Genomic DNA, 14,886 nt, shown 5'->3' with positions numbered 1-14,886 from the left:
TAATTTATTTATTGTTAGTTACAACTGTATACAAATATATACAACAAGTAAATTTGCTGTAGGTGACATAGTGGCATGATTTTACGAAGGATTTTGGACTGTAAGGATTGGATTCGGGAGGAATTTGATGGTTTAGTGGAGCTCCAAAGCTCAACTCCGTATGTCCAGATAGGCCTTATAATAGTCATGTAGATTTGATATAATTAAGAGTGCATTAAATGTTCGAAAGCCGCTTCCTCTATATGAAGGATTCCGGACTTATGAATGAATATTATGATTCTGAATCGGCGATAGGATAGACGTTGGTAAGAGGATACGGGAAATAATGGTGATGCACAGAGGGCACCAAAAAGCCTGTGTAGTACAAACAATTAAAACTTTCAATGCTTGATGTTACATAGAAATTGTTATTATCAAAACTAGATTGACATCAAACGCGAAGTCTCGATTGTTTACACTAAGGATTCAATAACAAAAGTCTAAGTAAAATCATAGAATCTTGTATTTTTTAATTATTTGACTTTCTCATTATCCGTTCCTTTATCACTAAGAGATAATTTAAAGTAAACCATAATGGTTCCTATTCATCCCTATTCTCTCAGTCAGCTGGTGTTCTTCAAGGTAGTATCCTTGGTCCCATCCTCTACAGTCTATACAGCTGGCATTCCAACCAATTCTAACACTATCCTCGCCACGTATGCTGATGACGTATTTGTGCTCGCAGCTAATAATAACCCTTGCATTCTAAACTCTCCAAACCCATATCAGAACCCACGAAGAATAGTGCCGAAATTGGAGGATAAAAATAAATCCCATCAAATCACTTTTACCCTTTGTCGTAAACCTACAGTATCTTTTAATAATGTTGCTCTTACCCCTGTAGAACAGGTCCGCTACCTTGGATAAAAGACTAACTTGGAATCCTTATATAGAACTAAAAAGACAGGAAACTGCACGTCGATTCCTACTATTACAGCACTTACTAGACAAGCGGTCTGAGCTTCTAATCTATTACAAAAGACTGATCTACATGACAATAATAAGGCCTTTATGGACATACGGAGTTGAGCTTCGGGGCTCCAAAAAACTTTCGAATTCCTCCTGTATCAAATCGTTACAATTCAAAATCTTTCGTAAAATCCTCAATTCTCCTTACTTTATCACAAATAAAATCCTCCGTAATGACCTTAATCTTCCATATGTAACCGATCAAGCCTGAACTAGATATCAATCTTTCCATTATAACTCCCTAACCACCCGAACCCACTGGTATTTTACTAGTGAAGCAAGCTCTCCCATTCCTGACAATCCTCCGAGGCGCCGGAAAAGAAGATGGCATCGAAACTTTCTAATGTAGAAAATTATTAGAGTGTTACCAATGTGTAGTTTCTCTAAATGATTATAAACTTACATCAAATTTACTACATGTATTTCGATGTAAATATCAATAAATAAATTTTTAGAAAATATTTGTTGATCAATAAGAGAGCAGGGTTTTCCGCTAACTATTGAAATTATGTAATTATTAAAACATGAAATTGTAAGCTATAACCCAAAGTAATTTTAGAAGAAACACAATTTTTTGTATACGAGTGTATTTCTTGCAGTTGCTATATTTCTACTCTACATATGTTGCCTAATTTTGAAAATAAAAATAATAATAAAAACTGGGAAACAAGCGTACCGTTATTTATCGTGGGGGAAGTTGCAGTCAACTGAAATGCTCTGATAAATTGAACCAGTACACAAAAGATTCAGTTAGTCTTTACGTAAATCAATGCGGATGGTTAAAAATGGCTCCTTCCGCCCACAAAATATCAATTCACGGAGAAGAAATAATATGAAATGGAATTTTAACAGTAGGATCCATGAGTGAAAAAGTACTGCGAGTGCAAAATTGCAAATTTAAATATGTCAGACATAAAATTCCTCCAGAATCCAATCCTTACCGTCCAAAATCCTTCGTAAAATCCTTAATGCTCCTTACTTTGTCACAAATCAAGTCATCCATCAGGACCTCAATGTTCCATATGTTGCCGATTTGGCCAGATCCAGATACCGTTCCTTCCATAATAAACTTCTCAACCACCCAAATCCACTTGTTTCTAACCTGGCTTCTCCTTCATTACCTAATAATCCTCCTAGGCGTCTGAAAAGAAGATGGCCTCGAGATCTTCTCCAGAAATGTTATTGGAGTTCTATCAGTGGGTAGATTCTCCACATGTTTGTATCATGTCACTATGTCACCTACAGCAAATTTACTTGTTGTATATATGTGTATACAGTTGTAAATAACAATAAATAAATTATTAAAAAAAAAAAAGTATGTCAGGCAATATCGGACCCGGAAAAAAGTGAGGATTTGCACTTCCCAAGACCTCCTACACTATCTAATTTTATTTTTCTAGCAATTAAATGCGCTCACAACAAAGAGAAAAAATCTCTTAAGTTTACAGTCCCACTGTGAGTCTTTATGTTTTCTGAATGTTAATTTATAATAATATTAGATCCAATATTTTTTTTCTTTGTAACTATAATGTTTTTCAAGATGTTTAATTGTTTAAATTAATTATTTCACTGACTATCAATTCAAATTTTACTATTTCTTTTTACACGTAAATGCGATGACACTTCAACTCAAGATGAAACCGAGAAACGGTAGCATTCAAGCAAATGCAATAGCATCTTTAGTTACCTAGCTTCAAATTCAGCCAAACCTCGACAGAAATTCGAATCAACAGAAGGGCGTTCTACTGATATTTGTTTTTTATTGAACGCAATTGGAAAAAATTAAATTGAAAAAAAAATAAAATTTCAAATTAGATTATTCTATCTATCATATGATTCGAATGATATTTATGTTTGTTTTATTCAATACCAGGTGGGCCTTACATGGTCATATAAAAGATTTTTGTTTAACAATTTAGTATGGGGGAGAGGGAGGGTTAGTCCTGTGCAAAATACACACCTAATTATTTACAACGCTATAAATATTGATCAACTGTGAAAAATAACGATAAATTATAAACAAAATATACATAATTAAAAAATAAAATAAAATCAATAGATTTAAATAATAATTCTTGAGAAGAGAGAAAAATAAAAGTTAATAACGAAAATAATGACATTTAGAGATTTAATAAAATAAATAATTAACATTGCCTCTCACACGTGGGCGTTCGGAGTTCCCAAGGCAGAATGTAAATATTGTATATAAGAGCCAAAGTTTTTATTTATTTATTTTATTTGTACTCGAATTTAATATTCTTCATCTCGCATATAAATTATTTTGTTATTATTTAATCAGGTTTATTTTATTGTATCGAATTATATTTTTTTTATTTATTATCAGTTTTTTTGTTATATAATTTCGTGAGTACTACTGTTGTCATTTACATTTGATTTTCTTGTTTTTTTCTTTATATACTTTATGAATGAATACTTGGAACACTAATACTTACTGTCCCTCGTTGTGACGGATTATATTATTATTCTCCAATAAAAATATATTTATTAATAAGAATTTTACTAGCAGTAGTTTAAAAAGTTTGAAATTAGGTTTTGTGGTATTTATAATAGTAAAAAAATATTATTTGTTGCCACTTGGATCTTCAATTATGAACAGAATTTATAGTTTTTAATCCCAGTAGTTTAATTTTTTGTGTATGTTAGCATAAATATGATAAATATTTAGAATATTTATTTTGGTTCATACAAGGTTGAAATAAACTTAACATGCACATATTAATGATATAAATTACACAATAAAGGTTATTCACAGGAACTGTGTGTTTTATACACAAATTTGAACATTACGGGTTTTCACTACACGATTTTGCATATTTTCACGTTTATACTGCACGTTTTACGGTTTTTTACGTTACGAAATCCGGTATCTAGGAAGCAATTGACCAAACTAAACTTGAGATCAGTACTACACACAGCATATCATTAATCAAAGGAAACAGGAAGAGGTGTTATAGAGTTTTAAAATTGAAAAAGACAGGAAACTGCACGTCGATTTCGACTATTACAGCATTTACGACAAACGGAGTTGAGCTTTGGGGCTCCACTAAACCTTCGAATTCCTCTCGTATCTAATCCTTGCAATCTAAAATCCTTCGTAAAATCCTCAATGCTCCTTACTTTGTCACAAATAAAATCATACAAAAAGACCTTAATGTTCCATATGTAACCGATCTAGCCCGAACTAGATAACATCCTTCCATTACTAACTCCCTAACCACTCAAACCCCCTAGTTTCTAACCCTGGTCCCTCTTCCATTCCTGACAATTCTCCGAGGCGCCTGAAAAGAAGATGGCCATGAGACCTGCCAATCTAAAACGTCATTTGAGTGCTACCAATGGGTAATTTCTCTACACGCCTGTAACACTCCATTTTAACTGAGATCAAATTTACTAAATATTATAATGTACAGTCGTAAATAGCAATAAATAATAAAAAAAATAGAAAAAAGTGTCACAAGTAATTTGGATATTTGTAAGGGAAGATATTGTAAAGCAAAATTTAGGACGAAATGAATTATAGAGTTTTGAAGGATGGCTAAACATTTGTTCCACATTGATAATTTATGTATCAATACACATACAAGTATATATAAATTAAAATTGGAACAAAACAACATATATTATCATTTATAATACCACAACAGTGCACTCTTGCACCATTCCTTCCCGTCGCACCAGAACGTGACCGTACGGGTGACGGTACGGTTCTCAACCAATAGAAATGTGCCGACCACTAAGAGAGAGAAGAGAAATACTTTATTCGTTTATGCTGCCTAAATACATCAGGTTGCAATATCACACAACATACTTATCAATCCGTAATCGGACATTACATATAATTACATGGTATAATAAGATATAAAGAAAACAATTTTTTTTCCCCACAGATTTCCTTTCACAATCAATTTCGGTCTATACACCAAATACAAACATTTCAATTAATTCCTTTTTCCACCAATTTCACCACTTCATAATTCTTTAATTCACCCGATCAACAAATTCGCTCTCTGGAATTCACCCTCCTATATCCTCTTCAGTGACCCGCTAAAAAAATTCACTATTAGATGGCAATGTGAGATCAGACCATCATTTATAGTCACAGCAGTAGTAGATCAGTTTACCAAAAACAAACAAATAGATACATTTTACGAGAATAAGACCAACACCTAGATTCAAAGGAAAACACAATAAAAAGCAGGTTACAAGAAGCACTTGAATGGATAAAGAAGTTATAAAATATAAATAATAATACTAATAAAACAAAATAATTTAATGAATAAATAAGTCAAAAAACTAAGTATCGTCAACTTTCCCTACCGACTTGGTCCAAAGGGGGACCCTTCGGAAAATAAGGTTGCTTAAAAGTTTAATTGTGTTATTTACCCGTCAAAAAACCACGAAAACAATTAATAAAATAGTGCTAACGATAATCATTACAAAAATTTGTGTTGCCGACTTTGTATTTGCGGCACAAATATGGTCCGCAGATTGGAAACCACTGTTCTACAGTGATTATATTATATCCTAATCTAAGTGAAAATTTATGTTGTCTGTCCTTAAGGTCATGCATGCGTCCTAGATCTTGTAAATCGATCGGTAGTAGAAAATCTGGCAGTTAAAACGAGACTGAGACGACATGGCACAACATAACGCGGCTCTTTGTAATATCAGCATAACACGACCGACCATTAATGTACTATCGGAGTACACCCAGCTACAATACAAAATGGGCAGCCTTCAATGGATTGGGTGAAAAACCTGGCGGTTGATTGTAAATGTTTTTTTCATTATTAGATGAAAAACAGTACATCCTAATAAAGAGTTGGTTTGAAGACTCTTCAGAAGTGGAAGTGAGCGGTAAGTATACTGGCTACTACTGTATTCATTCATAGAGTTTATCTATCAAGAATTGATACACCCCTTACATATGATTGATAGATTTATTTATTGATAGATATTAAAATCTGTCACACAGTTGTGGGCAATAGGTAATAGTGATGAATGATCTCATACATACTAAAATTAAAAAAAAAAAATAAAAAAAAAAAAAACCCTGAAAATATATACAAACAAAAGAATAAACAAGATGAACATAATAAAACTATCTGTATGAAAAATAAATAAATAAAATAATATATACAATGTTTACACAATCAACATGAGGATCCCTGAGCCCACTCTATATCCCCCACGTGTGAGGGGTAGAGCAGAGCTCAAAAGATCCCAGCACATCCCTCTCGCCGCATCACTGGTAATGAGCCAGTGGAGGCTGAGCAAGTGCGCTAAAGCCGCAAACACTCAACTTGAGTGATTATTTTAATTAACAGAGAAAAGAAATTGCTACGTTAGTCGAATTTATCTGGAGTGATGCTCTATGTTTATGATCCGGTGAACTGATTTTTTTGTTATGCCTTTGTTAAATGGCAATTATGTCAAAATTAGATTTTCGTTGAAAAAAAACTATCAGCAAAGCAAAACAGAGCACCCCTCTCGCCGCATCACTGGCCCCCCATACATATAACATGATAGTACTATTAAAAAGTATCGAATACTATAAACTTTTTTCCATGGACAACTTGGGAACAAAATGGAATATCAATTATGTAAATTGGTTGGGGATAACATTCTGTTGGATAAATAATTTATGAAAGGCTTGAACAAACATGAAATTGGACTTATTTATATTCCAATACTCGTTTGAATAACTTTGGATAAAGTTAATCAAATTAAATAAATCCAGAGTCATCGTTTTCAATTATTTCGAAAGGGTGAAAAGCAAACATAGAAGAAAACTGGTGCGGTGCACTCATCAAATAACTTTCACTTACATCACTTCATACGTCCAGAAATTTTTTGTAGATCGGTGGTCTCATATTAAAAAGTTTCACCATTTTTGTGAATGCGAAAATTATAAACAAAAAGTTTCAATTTTGTTGATGCTATAAAAATTCATATTTCAGGGTTTTTGGAGCTGGGAACAACGAATACAAATTTTTCTCTAGTCATTTTTGATTGCTTTAATGAAAAATATGTAGAGTTACCAGTCAAAACTGATGAATCTGGCAAGTATAGGTAGGGGGAATAAAAAATTACGGCTGTTTTTATTTTTTATTTGGAGCTCTATATCTTAAAAATTACCAACAAACCTAGAAAATCTAAAAGAACATTATTTTAAGAAGAGTAAATTTGCTGAAATATTAGCCCTAATAGAGCTATTTACGTCCAATAGGTCTTGAGATATAGCTTTTTAAAAAGCAACATTTCTTAAAAATGTACAGAAAGATTAGTAGTTAGTAAATTTATTTTGATAAATCAATATCTACGGAACTATGTGACGTATAGATGTCTATTAGCACTTAAACTAAAGCTAGTTTAACGTACTATAAAGTAGTTTATGACTTTTACCTTCGGAGGAATAGTATTTTTCAAGATATTTCCTAAAATAAATTGATTTATAGTTGTTCGGGCAATAAGTTTGAGTTATGAAAAACTTTATTTCAGAAACCATAGGACGTACAGATGTCTGCCAGGACTCAGATTAAAGCTAGTTAAATTTACTATAAAATAGTTTATAACGTTTATCTTTGTAGGAGTAGTAGTTTTTATGATATTTGACAAAATAAACTCAGAAACTGTTAGTTTCTAGTTGTTCGTATAAAATGTTTGATTTTTGAAAAATATATCTCTAGATCCATAAGACGCACATATGTCTGCCAGCACTCAAAATAAAGGAAATTTAACTTACAATAGAGTAGTTTATGACACTTATCGTAGGGGTAGTAATTTTTATGATATTCGCATATGAATATAAATTTGGCAAATAAAAATTTGTCGGAACAACTATAAATCAATTTATTTTAGCAAATATCATGAAAACTACTACTTCTACGACGATAAACTACTTCATATCTCATTAAACTAGCTTTAATTTGAGTGCTAAGAGACATCTGTACGTCAACTGGTTTTTGAGATATAGATTTTTTAAATAAATTCACTAACTACTGATCTTTCAGTACGTTTTGTACAACATTTTTATGAACTGTTGCTTTTTAAAAAGCTATATCTCGAGAACTATTGAACGTAAATGTCTCTATTAGGGCTTATAGCTTACCAAATTTACTTTACTTCAAATGATGTTTTCTTAGATTTTCTATTGTTATTGGTAGTTTTAAAGATATAGAGCTCCGAATGAAAAATTAATTATTTTTAACGTTTTGAAAAAGCCGCCATTTTTTATACCCTCTACGTATACTTGACAGACTCATCAATTTTGACAAATAATTATACATAAGTTTTCATTAAATAAATGAAAAATTGGGGTGAAATAACTGACTTTTTTCTCCTCTTAGGCCTTGTACTATACAATTAATACAACTTTTTAACAAAATATAACGTAGCCCAAATGGAATTGGAAATGACCGCCTTCAGCGGACCCTGTAACTCATCTTATACTGCCATACGGCAAAGTCAGTATGTAATGTGTATATATACTATGTATTATATTATACATCTGTAATTGTTATTATATATAAATAAAGAGGATTTGAAAAAAAAAAAAAAAAAAAAAATTGGAATGATCAGTAGTCTCGGCTTTTCCAGTTCAATTTGGATTTTGATGATATTTTTCCTTTTTGTTATTCAACAAATTCTTTAATATTTCGTATTTATCGGTTGTTTATTATTGCTAACCATAGGAACAGTTTATTTTTTCCAAAAAAAAAAAAAAAAATCAATGGTACTTTAAACCAACATTTTTTAGAAATTCGAAATTAAAGCCCCGTCAAAGTAATGAGGATAAGACATAGCTGATGCTAATGACCATTTAATTGTACACGGAGTTTAATATAAATCGTTTGCGGTGTTTTCGAGACACTTGAAAAAAATTGAAAAGTCGATTTTAAGTGGCACTTTCGGTCGGTCTGTTTCATCAAAAAGGTTAACTGATACATCCCAGCCATAAATATATAATTTCAGTTTCGTACGAGCTTTCGTTTTTGAGCTTCGTTCACATACACACAGACCATTTGGACTGGAAATTTTGCAAGATTTATAATACTTTCTTTTATTAGGTAAGTGAAAGTGAAAATGAACAACTATAATAAAGTATTTTATAATAACAATATTTCAACTTCATTTAATAGGAACAAGATAACTTTAAGATTAGTAAACATGCCTTGTTGCATTATTATAGTTGAGCTAATTCAAGGAACTCTTACATAAAAAATGAATTATTTCTTAATGAATAAAAACAGTTTGAAACATCTTTACCTTCTAAGCAAGAATTTATTAAATTAAAAAAAAAAAATTACCTTTCGGAAAGATGCTTTTGATAGACAAAACATGTTCCACGCAGAACGCTTACCTGTAAGTAAAAAAAGAAATATATAAATATATATATATAGAGAGAGAATATAATATAATATACAATCTGTACCACTACAACCCATGAAGGGTTCAGTACTGAAGTAAGGAAGTACTGTTACTAAACCAACGGTTGTGCAAGGAGGTGATTTGGTCAGAATCACGTTCGGCCGCCAGATTTTTATACAATTAAGGGTACCCAATTTATAAGGCTGGAATGCTCCAGAACTCATAGGGTTGACTCACGGCTACAGTGTAACATAAAACAATTTTCTGCCCAGCCTTGGAGTTAGTAGCATCGTGCCTTGCCACAGTGCCGCCGCGCCCCCTAATAATTAAACATACTTCATGCAATTTGGTAATATGTTTTATTATTTCATGTAGTAATATGTTTTATTATTTCATGTAGTAATATGTTTTATTATTTTATTCCTTCCAAAGCGAACAATATCAAAAATAGTTACTCAGCACGAGGAGGGTATACCTATATACCAATTTATTCGAGAAATAGTTACAAGAAATAAAATGTTATTAATATAAGTTATGATATCCACATGCATGATAATCTTCAGCAAATAACACGGTATACCGAGATTAGGAGTCAACATGTTTATTCCATACAATCTGTATCTCCGTTAACAATACCTCGTTGAGGACTCTTTTCAAACTCGAGTCTATATTGAAAAAAAACAAGTAAGAAATGGACGAAAATTGTTGGAGCGGCAATTTCTTGAAGAATGATACCGATGAATTGTAAGGTGCAGCGGATGGAAACGACTCAACAGACCATAATGGGTCAATCCTTTCCGTGGGTGCTTTCAATTGGCAACCACAACGAATATAATACCCCAAGAAAATGCTACCTGAAAATATTACAAAAAAAAAGGAAAAGAAAAATATAGTTCCTATTTATTCAGTGCATTTCAGTACTGTTTTATTGGTTAATGTTTTTAAGCTGGACAAGAGTTCCACGAATTTTTTTAGCCAAGATGAATGCAAAACGATTGGGAACCACTGCTCTAGATATGAGTAGTTTTTTTAAGGAATTCATTTTTTTTTTTGTATTAACCTACTTACGAATCACACTCAATTTTATCAACTATAGTTTAATTTTTTTTTCGTCCTATACTGCCTAACCATGGTGGGGACAGATCTCAGATTGACAGACCTGTGCCTATCCACCAGAGCTACGGACAGCCCTAGTTTGGATTACTTGAATGTTTAAAAATTCAAGTAACGATAAAGATACTTTTTCTTCTGCTTCACATCCCTGATGTATCAAAGATGGGTACAATGTCAATTTGAGGTTTGAACAAACAAGTTTGACGTTATTTTACTGGGCTCAAACATTTTAACTGATTCGTTTCGATTACCTTCGGATGTTATAATTGATATATGAGGTATTAGAAACTCTTTTAAGAAAATTGTACGTTTTTCTATTTTTGTCCTATAAGAATGGCAAAATTACATACAACCCGATTTCATCCAGGAAATCGCCACTATTTAGGAATCTATTGGGAACGAGAATTATTTAAGAGAACGAGAAAACTTTTACAAACTTTATTCGGCATGATTTATATATAAATTGTTTAGTTGGAGACATATTGAGAAAAACAAAAATTGATTTATTTGAAAAACACATGTATTTAAAACATCAATACAACAAAACAACTGGTTTTCTATGTCTCAAAATATTGACTCAACCATTTTGAAGTGATCAACAAGAAAACAAGATGTCAAGGCAGTATATGACAGTCAAGATTAATACTGTAGAAGATTAGCAGTGACAGTAAAATTATCACACCTAACAAAATACTTTGTTAACCAACAAGAAAGAGAAGGTTTGGTTAGCGAAATTTCCTTTGTAAAAAAATGAGATTACAGATTTTTATGGACATGGAAAACTGAAGGCCAACCTTCCATACGTCAGATATAACCAAGGAGTTTTAAAAAAATTATTGATAATTATTTGTATTATTGGTTGTTTTTTTTTATCAATTTCTTAATAGAATCCTACAAAGAATTGATTTATTTTTTTTTCAAAATCAGTAACGGTAAAGTTTCAATAGTAACTATTAAGTTCATAGACAATGCAGAAAGTTATTAAAATGATAATGTGGAGAAATTCGAATTTGATCTGATACTTTTCTACTATGGGGTAAAAATAAAAATAAAGAAATCAAAGATGACTAAAATGGTGGAGTGGAGTTGTCACTATTATTAATATTTTCGAAAAAAAATTTAAAAGAGACCAAGGCAGAAATATTTTTATATTTTTCTGTTGCCATAAACATTCTTGTAGAAATAACGAACATTGACTTAAACAATAACCATCGGGTGAGATCGGGTGGCTTCGGCTTTTCCCAATTCCAGCTAGTTTGTCTATTTTCACTTTTTTTTTTATTTTTAATTATTTATCAAATTGTTTAATAATTTGTATTTCTACATTGTTTACAATAGGAACTGGTCATTTATTTAAAGTAAGTAAAATTAAAGGTACTTTTGAGGAAGATTCTTTAAAAATTCGTCATTTAAGCACTGTTAGATTATTACACTGAGGATAAAGTCTATCCGATATTAAACACTATTTAATTGTACATTTATTAAAATCGGAATTAAATTAAATTATTATACTTTAATTTTGTCTCGTTAATACTTTATTTTTTTCTCTATATAGTATTTTGATAGGAAAAGATGGTCGGGGGTGCGGTCAGCAAAGAAAAACATTAATAAAAAAACAAAATATTTATTTACGCCGACGTTTCGACCTGAGTTTCGAGTCATCATCAGGGCTATAGAACAAAAGAGATAACAACCATCATTTAGAGAAACATAAAATTGAAAAGAAATAGTATGCAAAGAAACTTGGAATTATACAAAATATTGAATTGAATAATAAATAATAAAAAAATGATAATTGAATAATAAAAAATAATTGATTGATAATCATGGAATAAGACGGTAGCAGATTGATAACAGTGAAAGATGAAATATAATATTATGTAGGTAAGAAGATATGTATAATATAAGATATGTAAGTAGTGCCTAAAAAGTTGAAAAAACAAATATTGAATCTACAAATTGAACAATATGACAGAAAATGAAATATAGCGAGTGAGTGACTTATATCTGAATTACAGTGTGAGTATTTTACAGTGTATCAATTTTATGTTTCTCTAAATGATGGTTGTTATCTCTTTTGTTTTATAGCCCTGATGATGACTTGAAACTCAGGTCAAAACGTCGGCATAAATAAATATTTTTTTTGTTTATTGATGTTTTTTTTTGCTGACCGCACCCCCGACCATCTTCTCCAATCAGTAATCTAGGGTCAACTATCTACACCTCGTTATACTATTTTGTTATCATTTAATTTATATATCTGTGTAACTATGGTGTGAATGAGTTCTCTTAGCTCCATTACTAATGCTTGATTGCATTGTAATACTACAGTATCAATAGAAAAAAACTTAAAATAAGAAATAAGGAGTTTACGAATTTATTAGGAAATAAAGAGTTATGAAAAAAAAAAAAATCATTGAGTATTTCGAAATCTTAAAGGTGAAGATTACAAGGGACAAGAGGAGATAATCGTCCCTTGCAGAGTATCCTCCAACCACTCCAGGTGCTGTGGACCCCCTCCCTCCAGCTCGGGTGGGTGGAAGATGACGTAATACCTCCCACGTTCTCCGTTGCCGGGTTGGAAAGCCTAGTCTATACCCGGCAAAGATTTTATTACGCCTTACTTATCCCCCTAAATAACTAACCCATTCGCCACCTTTTAACGCTATCCCTCATTTTCACTTTTTGCGTATTAGCCACACCCCCTTCAGTACGTCAATTTATTAATTTTCTTTTCAGGATTAAAATGTCAGAAAAAAAAATTTATTAATTTCATGAAGGTTATGAGCTTCGATATATACATCAATGGGCTTTTAAATAAATCGATAAGAGTATATATTTCTATAAATATAATATCTACATAGATTTCGGAATCCTTTTATATGCATATCTTTGTGGTATATATTTATATTAATCTATAAAGCTGAAGAGCTTGTTCGTTTAAAAGTTCTAATTTCTAGATTTACTATTTTTTTTTGCCAAATATAGAAACAGCAAAAAACAAACCAATAATGGACATCGCCATGAAGAAAGGGAAGGATTACCCTTTTTCCCAACAATAATTTGAAAATCTGTAAAGTTGGAAAATTACAAGCTAAAACAGTTTAATAAATATTGAACAAGCTAAAACATTTCTCTGGATTAATATATTTTAAAACCAATACGAATTGAACAGTAGCAGCCTTAAATTTTGGCGCCCACACGCAATTACGTTATAAGCAACAACTTATTTAACTTTCTCCTATGAAAAGATAATATTTTAAGTTTTCGTATATTCATTCAATAATATTTTAATATAAAATTATTATAAAATAAAATATTATTTTAACATTCCAATGGTAATATTTTAAGCTTTCGTAATTACTTTAGCTGATTTGAATGAAATCAATATATCTTTAATTTAGGTACTTTATTAGTAGTTTAAAATTAATTTATTTCTTATGCTTTATCATTACTAACAATTACCATACAGGTACTCGCTCGCAGCGGGGGTCTTGTTTGTCCGGTCCTAAAACTCGAATAGCTCTAAAGAAGTTGAGATTATTATTTTTTTTTTCAAAAAGAATATCATAATAAATAAAGAAAAGTTTACACAACTTTTTTTTTTTTTTTTTTTTTAAAAAAAAATATAATAAAAAAAAAAAAAAAGTTTACACAACTTTTTTTTTTTTTTTTTTTTAAGCAGAATAATGTGCATTTATTGAATTCATCTGCTAGTTTAACAAACTGATTCTCCTTTGATCTGAAAAGAAAAATATAGGAGATAAATGTCAAAATCCCTAATATGTACTTTAGAGAAAAGTTCACATCCATACCAGGGGTATGGAAAATTAATATAATTCGTAATATGGTTGGGAAATTAAAATATTTTAATTGAGTAGCGAAATTTAAAATTGTCCGATCAACTCAAACAAATTCCCTCTAAAGCCAATTGTTCTTATTTTTATTGCAGAGAAATTGCCACCTCTCATAACATTAAAATGATAGTTGGGTGTCGTAAAATATTTTAAAGGTGCATTTATTATATTCTCTTTTTTAATTCCCATTTGTTGCAACTATCTCACTCTTTCCCTTTTTAATATATCTTCTCTAGCCCGAACCCGATATTATTCCTTCCATAATAAACTCCCTAACCACCCAAACCCACTCGTTTCTAACCTTGCTTCCTCTTCCATTCCTGGCAGGACATACGGAGTTGAGCTTTGGGAGTCCACTAAACCTTCGAATTCCTCTCGTATCCAATCTGTACAATCCAAAATCCTTCGTAAAATCCTACATGCCTTTAGAAATGTTTTTGGAGTTCTATGAATGGGTAGATTCTCCACATGTTTGTATCATGTCATAATATCATTACAGCAAATTTACTTGATGTGT

The 14,886-nt window shown here is 31.2% G+C and overlaps 1 protein-coding gene across 3 annotated transcripts in view; it reads right to left on the bottom strand.

The window, feature by feature from the left end:
* Window positions 1-14,886, bottom strand: part of Mef2 (myocyte enhancer factor 2) — a 364,222-nt gene that overhangs the window by 107,094 nt on the left and 242,242 nt on the right. The window contains exon 2 of one of the 3 annotated variants that reach the window (XM_014424937.3): window positions 9,339-9,391. The exons of the other annotated variants lie outside the window; for them this stretch is intronic. The gene's annotated coding sequence lies outside the window, so the exon portion shown is untranslated. The remainder of the gene's footprint in view (window positions 1-9,338; window positions 9,392-14,886) is intronic. 3 annotated transcript variants of the gene reach the window in all.

The sequence above is a fragment of the Halyomorpha halys genome, unplaced genomic scaffold, assembly GCF_000696795.3.
Source record: "Halyomorpha halys isolate HHAL.00 unplaced genomic scaffold, Hhal_1.1 Scaffold27.1, whole genome shotgun sequence".
Taxonomy (NCBI): domain Eukaryota; kingdom Metazoa; phylum Arthropoda; class Insecta; order Hemiptera; family Pentatomidae; genus Halyomorpha; species Halyomorpha halys.
The sequence above is the reverse complement of the archived record's forward strand: the minus strand, read 5'-3'. Positions and strand labels throughout refer to the sequence as shown.